Raw genomic sequence first — 9,264 nt, 5'->3', positions numbered from 1 at the left:
ACCCGACATCAGACGGTCAAGTCTCTGTGTTCAGTGTCATCCCTGAATCGGTAATGCTGACACACACAGTACTCGAAGGATTTATAACAGAGTTGCAATCACACACTTATTACATCGAATGTCTCAAAAGAGAACTTATTACAATAAATATGGCTTAAGGCCATCTAAAAACGATAACAATGGAAGGCTTGGAAGAAAAAGTGAGTCCATCAACTCCAACGGCATAGCTGAGTGCATGACAAACGACCTACGACATCTTACTCCTTGTCTGAAAAGTCTGCAACATGATATGTTGCAGCCCGAAAATGGGTCAGCACATGGAATATGCTGGCAATATAACACAGTAGAGCAATGAACAGTTAAATGCTATCACTACATGCATATTTGGCTGGTGGAGGCTCTATGTTTTATAATGTTTTGCGAAAACCCATTTTTTCCTACAACAAAGGAATATATTTTATTTAACTATCATAGTAGTTGAAACATCGAGAATGGTAACCCCATCTCAATCCCAATTAAAAGTAATTATCAACCCAACAAATTAATTTAGAGTGATGAGATCCATATGATAATCCAAGAACCAGATACTCAAGTTGTCCATAACCGGGGACACGACTAACCATGATTAGTTTGTACACTCTGCAGGGTTTGCGCACTTTTCCCCACAAGACTCGATCTCCTTCGTTGGATTTCTCGCACTACATGGTGTTTGAGAAACGGATGACCGAGACACAGTTTTTCAGAAGCATTAACTCTAACCCCGGGTAGATAGTACCAACCTACATCCCCTACATCTGCTAACCTACCACTGGAAGAGGTCATGCAACTTACTCCACTATGCTAGAGCCCATAATAGCTTGTGGCTACACACGGAAGTTTCTAGCATGAATAATCTTATGATCCCTTTGAGCCTGGGTGGCGGACCATAGGAGGATCACACGGTATAACCCTGGGATCTCCTAGGACAACACTGGTATAACCCCAGGTGCCCTAAACCAACAATCCACCTAGATGTGTATTAAAGTTGCCACCTTAAGTTGAACCATTAATTAATAAACTCACATCTATCATGGATACTCTCAAACCCAAACCACGTCTACGAGCATAATGTAGAAGTAACTCCCAAGGGTTTGATAAAGAAACAGGTAATAGGTTCTACCTCATCAACTACTTCCCAATACCCACATGTTAATCACATCCTAACCATGCAGTGTTTGAGGATTGTAACTAACGCATAAAAACTGGGTATGAAAGAGTATGATCAATGTGTTACTTGCCTTGCTGACAATCCGCAAAACCTAGTGACTCGTAGTAGCACGCTTCGCACTACAGGTGTTCTATCGCAAACAAACAATACCATACATAAGCAATCAAGCAAAGATGCATGGGTAAAACTCAAATAAGAAGGTCTAACCAAAAATTTCAACTGAATAACTCCGGTTTGCAAAAAGAATCAAATCAAACGGAGCAACGAAACTCAAACTGCAAAAGAAACAAGATCTGATTACTAATCTGGACTAAAGTCAAACTTTACAATACCAAAATCTTGTTCAAGTTGGTTAAACAGAAAGAGAGCTTCGAGACGAAGAACTAGCCGCTTGTTTCACCTGATTTGGATAAACGAGCGAAAAGATAAACTAGATCGAAGATTAGGGCAGAAATCGCAATCGAAAATAATCGTGAAAAAACCCTGGAAAAAGAAAAACTGACGAACAGGCTAACGAACGAACGTTCGCTGTCTGCGGCTAACGGATGAACTGCGTTCGTCAAAACGAACGTACGGACGAACGTTCATTCATCAAAACGAACGTACGGACGAACGTCCGTTAAATAAATAAACCGATAGAAAACCGATCTAATAAATTAAACCGGAAACGGATCTAGATCTAGGGTTTACCGAAATAAACCGACGAAAAAAACGGCGGCAGCAGTGGCTAACTCCGGCGAACGGCGGGCGGCTCCGGTGGCTTGCGCAGCAGCGCGACGAGGCGGCGCGCTAGGGCGGCGGCGGTGCTAGGGTTCTGGAGGCGCGGGCGGGCTGGCGGCTCGGGGTGGGCTGCGAGGGCGGCTCGGGCGCCTTATAAAGGGGGCCGGCCTGGGGACTCCGGGCCGGTTATGGCCCGTAGGTCGGTTTGACTTTTTTAAAATAAGTCCTGACACGGAAAACAAATGAAAGAAATACTAAACGGACTCTGAAAATCCTGAAATAAATTTTCATGGTCCTCTAATAATATTCCAGACAAGGTGAACATTTATTTGGGACTCTAATGCAATTTTTAAAAACACATATTTTTCCTATCAAATAAATCGCAATAAAATCCAAATAAAATCTATTATTTGATTTTAGTATTTTCCTCCAACATTTCATTTATTTTGTAGAAGTCATATTATCTCCTCTCATATATTTTTAATATGAAATATTTTCGGAGAGAAAAATTATTAAAACCAAATGATCCTTGCCTCAATATTTGATAAAATTCAAATATGAAAACGGTGAAATCCCCAACTCTCTTTGTGGGTCCTTGAGTTGCTTAGAATTTCGAGGATCCGAACACGAAAATGCAATAAAATATGATATGCATGAATGACCTATGTATAACAATCCAAATTGAAAATTTGGGATGTTACAATATATAGGCGAAATAAGTATGTCGGTGGAGCTACGAGGGGCCCACGAGGGTGGGGGGCGCCTACCCCTCCTGGGCGTGCCCTCCTGCCTCGTGGCTTCATCGTGGAGTTCCAGACTTCGACTCCAAGTCTTCTGGATTGCTTTCCGTCCAAGAAAGATCATCATGAATGTTTCATTCCGTTTGGACTCCGTTTGGTATTCCTTTTCTGCAAAACTCTAAAATAGGTTAAAAAAATAGAAACTCGCACTGAGCCTCCGATTAATAGGTTAGCCCCAAAAATAATATAGAAGGGCATATTAAAGCCCATTAAACATCCAAAACAGATAATATAATAGCATGGAACAATCAAAAATTATAGATATGTTGGAGATGTATCAAGCATCCCCAAGCTTAATTCCTGCTCGTCCTCGAGTAGGTAAATGGTAAAAACAGAATTTTTGATGTGGAATGCTACCTAACATAATTATCAATGTAATTTTCTTTATTGTGGCATGAATGTTAAGATCCAAAAGATTCAAGACAAAAGTTTAATATTGACATAAAAACAATAATATTTTAAGCATACTAACAAAGCAATCATGTCTTCTTAAAATAGCATGGCCAAAGAAATCTATCCCTACAAAATCATATAATCTGGCTATGCTCTATCGTCATCACACAAAATATTTAATCATGCACAACCCCGATGACAAGCCAAGTAATTGTTTCATACTTTTGATGTTCTCAAACTTTTTCAATCTTCACGCAATACATGAGCGTGAGCCATGGATATAGCACTATAGGTGGAATAGAGGGGTGGTTGCGGAGAAGACAAAATGGAGAAGATAGTCTCACATCAACTAGGCGTATCAACGGGCTATGGAGATGCCCATCAATAGATATCAATGTGAGTGATTATGGATTGCCATGCAACAGATGCACTAGAGCTATAAATGTATGAAAGCTCAACAAAATAAACTAAGTGGGTGTACATCCAACTTGCTTGCTCACGAAGACCTAGGGCATTTTGAGGAAGGCCATCATTGGAATATACAAGCCAAGTTCTATAATGGAAAATTCCCACTAGTATATGAAAGTGACAAAATAAGAGAATCTCCATCATGAAGATCATGGTGCTACTTTGAAGCACAAGTGTGGAAAAAGGATAGTAGCATTGTCCCTTCTCTCTTTTTCTCTCATTTTTTGTGTTTTTTTGGCCCTCTCTTTTTTTGCCTCTTTTTTTTATCTTTTTCGTCTGGAGTCTCATCCCTACTTGTGGGGGAATCACAGTCTCCATCATCCTTTCCTCACTGGGACAATGCTCTAATAATGATGATCATCACACTTTTATTTACTTACAACTCAAGAATTACGACTCGATACTTAGAACAAAATATGACTATGTGAATGCCTCCGGCGGTGTACCGGGATGTGAAATGAATCAAGAGTAACATGTATGAAAGAATTATGAATGGTGGCTTTGCCACAAATACGATGTTAACTACATGATCATGCAAGGCCATATGACAATGATGGAGCATGTCATAATAAACGGAACGGTGGAAAGTTGCATGGCAATATATCTCGGAATGGCTATGGAAATGCCATAATAGGTAGTATGGTGGCTGTTTTGAGGAAGGTAAATGGTGGGTTTATGGTACCGGCGAAAGTTGCGTGGTACTAGAGAGGCTAGCAATGGTGGAAGGGTGAGAGTGCGTATAATCCATGGACTCAACATTAGTCATAAAGAGCTCACATACTTATTGCAAAAATCTATTGGTTATCGAAACGATGTACTACGCTCATGCTCCTAGGGGAATAGATTGGTAGGAAAATACCATCGCCCGTCCCCGACCGCCACTCATAAGAAAGATAATCAATAAATAGATCATGCTCCAACTTCATCACATAATGGTTCACCATACGTGCATGCTACGGGAATCACAAACTTTAACACAAGTATCTCTCAAATTCACAACTACTCTACTAGCATGACTCTAATATCACCATATTCATATCTCAAAACAATCATAAAGAATCAAACTTCTCATAGTATTCAACGCGCTTTATATGAAAGATTTTATTATACCCATCTTGGATGCTGATCATATTAGGACTAGTTTTATAGCCAAAGAAAATTACCATGCTGTTCTAAAAGACTCTCAAAATAATATAAGTGGAGCATTAGAGATTAATAATTTCTATAAAATAAAACCACCACCGTGCTCTAAAAAGATATAAGCGAAGCACTAGAGCAAAAATATCTAGCTCAAAAGATATAAGTGAAGCACATAGAGTATTCTAATAAATTCCGATTCATGCGTGTCTCTCCCAAAAGGTGTGTATAGCAAGGATGATTGTGGTAAACTAAAAAGCAAAGACTCAAATAATACAAGATGCTCCAAGCAAAACACATATCATGTGGTGAATAAAAATATAGCCTCAAGTAAAGCTACCGATAGACGAAGATGAAAGAGGGGATGCCTTCCGAGGCATCCCCAAGCTTAGGCTTTTGGTTGTCATTGAATTTTACCTTGGGGTGCCTTGGGAACCCACAAGCTTAGGCTCTTGCCACTCCTTATTCCAAAATCCATCAAATCTTTACCCTAAAACTTGAAAACTTCACAACACAAAACTTCAACAGAAAATCTCATGAGCTCCGTTAGTATAAGAAAATAAACCACCACTTTAAGATACTGTAATGAACTCATTATTTATTTATATTGGTGTTAAGCCTACTGTATTCCAACTTCTCCATGGTTCATACCCCCCGATACTACTCATAGATTCATCAAAATAAGCAAACAACACACGAAAAACAGAATCTATCAAAAACAGAACAGTCTGTAGCAATGTGTAACTTTCAAATACTTCTGTAACTCCAAAAATTCTGAAAAAATTAGGACGGTCTGAGAAATTTGTATGTTGATCTACTGCAAGTGGAGTAGGTATTTTATCTCTCTCTTCTAAAAATGAATATTAATTTTGTGAGCGTAAAAGTTTCTGTTTTTACAGCAAGATCAAACAACTATCACCCAAGAAGATCCTAAAGGCTTTACTTGGCACAAACACTAATTAAAACATAAAAACACAATCATAACAGAAGCTAGATGAATTATTTATTACTAAACAGGAGCAAAAAGCAAAGAACAAAAATAAAATTGGGTTGCCTCCCAACAAGCGCTATCATTTAACGCCCCTCGCTAGGCAAAAAAAACAAGAATACATCTAGGTATTGCCATCTTTGGTATGCAATTCTTCAATTGAACACACATAACCCTTAGGAGGTTCTTTGGTTTTGTTAATGATCAAACTCCTAGGCAAGAAATCAAGAAATTCATTTGCAGCAAAAGGTTCCTTAATGATATCGAAAAAGTTGGGGTGAACACTTATTGATTTGAGGTCTTCATTTTCCTTACTAGAAGATTCACCCTTATTTTTAGGAACATAGATAAACTTGGAAACTTTGGTAGGAGGAGGATTTGAGGTATTTTTAATGGCAGAAAAAGCGGACCCCAAGTTGGTAATAATATCTTCAAGTTTATCAATTCTAGTGGAATCTTGATCTATCTTCTCATTAACTATGGGTTCCTTCTCCCTAAGATTTTTCAGAGTAACTCCTACCTTAGATCCATATTGGGTAATTTGGTTGTGGATCTTTTTATACAAATTTTCTATTAACTCTACAGTGGCAATTTTATTTTCAATAATATCAAGCATTTGCATCACATGTTCCAAAGTTAAAATAGTTTCATTGACCAAAAGAGGTGGTGGGCCAACCAAATCTATCATAACATTATAAGAATCAAAAGTATGGCTTCCTAAGAAATTCCCTTCGGTAATGGTGTCAAGAACATATCTATTCCAAGGAGTGATACCTACGTAAAAATTGCGAAGAAGAATGGAAGTGGATTGCTTTCTAGTAGATCTATTTTTAGCATTGCAAATTATATACCAAGCATCTTTTAGATTTTCTCCCTCCATTTGTTTAAAATTGAGAACTTTATTATCGGGAGTATTAACAATGATAGGAGGACTAGCCATGAAGGCGAAACAAACGGTCTAACACACGGACGCACAAGAAGCAAGCGAAAAGAGACGAACGGAAGAGGGGCGAAGAAAAGGCAAAGGTTTTCGAAAATCGTTTTAGAAGTGGGGGAGAGGAAAATGAGAGACAAATGGCAAATAATGTAATGCGAGGGAGAAGAGTTTATGGCGGGTACTTGGTATGTCTTGACTTGGCGTAGATCTCCCCGGCAACGGCGCCAGAAATCCTTCTTGCTACCTCTTGAGCATGCGTTGGTTTTCCCTTGAAGAGGAAAGGGTGATGCAGCAAAGTAGCGTAAGTATTTCCCTCTGTTTTGAGAACCAAGGTATCAATCCAGTAGGAGACAACACAGAAGTCACCTAGTACCTGCACAAACAATCAAGAACCTTGCAACCAACACGATAAAGGGGTTGTCAATCCCTTCTGGTCACTCGCAAAAGTGAGATCTAATAGAGATAGTAAAGTAAATATTTTTGGTATTTTTGTTGTATAGATTGGAAAGTAAAGATTAAAAAATAGTAAATGAGATGCGATGTAAATAAAAGATATGTAATATAATAGGAAAGAGACCCGGGGGTCATAGGTTTCACTAGTGGCTTCTCTCAAGATCGCATGTATTACGGTGGGTGAACAAATTACTGCTGAGCAATTGATAGAAAAGCGCATAGTTATGAAGATATATATCTAAGGCAATGATCATGAATATAGGCATCACGTCTGTGTCAAGTAGATTGAAATGATTCTGCATCTACTACTATTACTCCACACATCAACCGCTATCCAGCATGCATCTAGAGTATTAAGTTCATAATAACCGAGTAACACATTAAGCAAGATGACATGATGTAGAGGGATAAAGTCAAGCAATATGATATAAATCCCATATTTTTATCCTCGATGGCAACAATACAATATGTGCCTTGCTGCCCCTACTGTCACTGGGAAAGGACACGCAAGATTGAACCCAAAGCTAAGCACTTCTCCCATTGCAAGAAAGATCAATCTAGTAGGCCAAACTAAACCGATAATTCGAAGAGACTTGCAAAGATATCAAATCATGCATATAAGAATTCAGAGAAGAACCAAATAATATTCATAGATAATCTTGTTCATAAATCCACAATTCATCGGATCCCGACAAACACACCGCAAAAGGGTATTACATCGAATAGATCTCCAAGAACATCGAGGAGAACTTTGTATTGAGAATGAAAGAGAGAGAAAAAGCCATCTAGCTAATAACTATGGACCCGAAGGTCTGTGGTAAACTACTCACACTTCATCGGAGAGGCAATGGTGTTGATGTAGAAGCCCTCCGTGATCGATTCCCCCTCCGGCAGATCGTCTGAAAAAGGCCCCAAGATGGGATCTCACGGGTACAGAAGGTTGTGGCGGTGGAAAAGTGGTTTCGTAGCTCTCCCTGATGTTTCTAGGGTATAAGAGTATATATACGCGAAAGAAGTACGTCAGTGGAGCTACGAGGGGCCCACAAGGGTGGGGGCGCGCTTAACCCCCCGTGGGCGCGCCCTCCTGCCTCGTGGCTTCCTCGTGGAGTTCCAGACTTCGACTCCAAGTCTTCTGGATTGCTTTCAGTCCAAGAGAGATCATCGCGAAGGTTTCATTCCGTTTGGACTGCATTTGGTATCCCTTTTCTGCAATACTCTAAAATAGGCAAAAAAAATAGAAACTGGCACTGGGCCTCCAGTTAATAGGTTAGTCCCAAAAATAATATAAAAGAACATATTAAAGCCCATTAAACATCCAAAACAAATAATATAATAGCATGGAACAATCAAAAATTATAGATACGTTGAAGACGTATCACTATCATCAATAGGTAGTGGGTCATCAAGCACATTTTCAAGCCTAGACAAGTTATCAGCTGCGGGGTTCTCAGCTCCTTTTCTATCAATGATATGTAAATCAAATTCTTGTAACATGAGAACCCAACGAATAAGTCTAGGTTTAGCATCTTTCTTTTCCATAAGATATTTAATAGCAGCATGGTCTGTGTGAACAGTTACTTTGGAATCAATAATATGAGGTCTAAATTTATCACAAGCAAACACCACTGCTAAGAATTCTTTTTCAGTAGTAGCATAATTTCTTTGAGCATTGTCTAGAGTTGTACTACATAATGAATAACATTCAATTTCTTCAGCTTTAATACCTTTTTATTTCATAGATTTCTTTGCCTCTTGCATATCTTCAGGACTGAGAAATAGAATACCCCTTTTCTTCGGGGTTGGTTCAAGAAGTGTCCAATCATTTTCGTTGCTCAATATATTATTCAGTAGCAATTCAGCTTGCTCAATAGTTCGTTCCCTGAAAACACAACCAACACAACTATCGAGGTGGTCTCTGGAAGCATTGGTTAGTCCATTATAAAAGATATCAAGTATTTCATTTTTCTTGAGAGGATGATCAAGCAAAGCATTAAGTAATTGGAGAAGCCTCCCCAAGCTTGTGGGAGACTCTCTTCTTCAATTTGCACAAAATTAAATATTTCCTTTAAAGCAGCTTGTTTCTTATGAGCACGGAAATATTTTTGAGAGAAGTAATAAATCATATCATGGGGACTATGCACACAACGAGGAGCAAGAGAAT

This window comes from Triticum urartu, chromosome 4A (genome assembly GCF_056163025.1).
Source record: "Triticum urartu cultivar PI428250 chromosome 4A, HENAU_Tu73, whole genome shotgun sequence".
Taxonomy (NCBI): domain Eukaryota; kingdom Viridiplantae; phylum Streptophyta; class Magnoliopsida; order Poales; family Poaceae; genus Triticum; species Triticum urartu.
The sequence above is the reverse complement of the archived record's forward strand: the minus strand, read 5'-3'. Positions refer to the sequence as shown.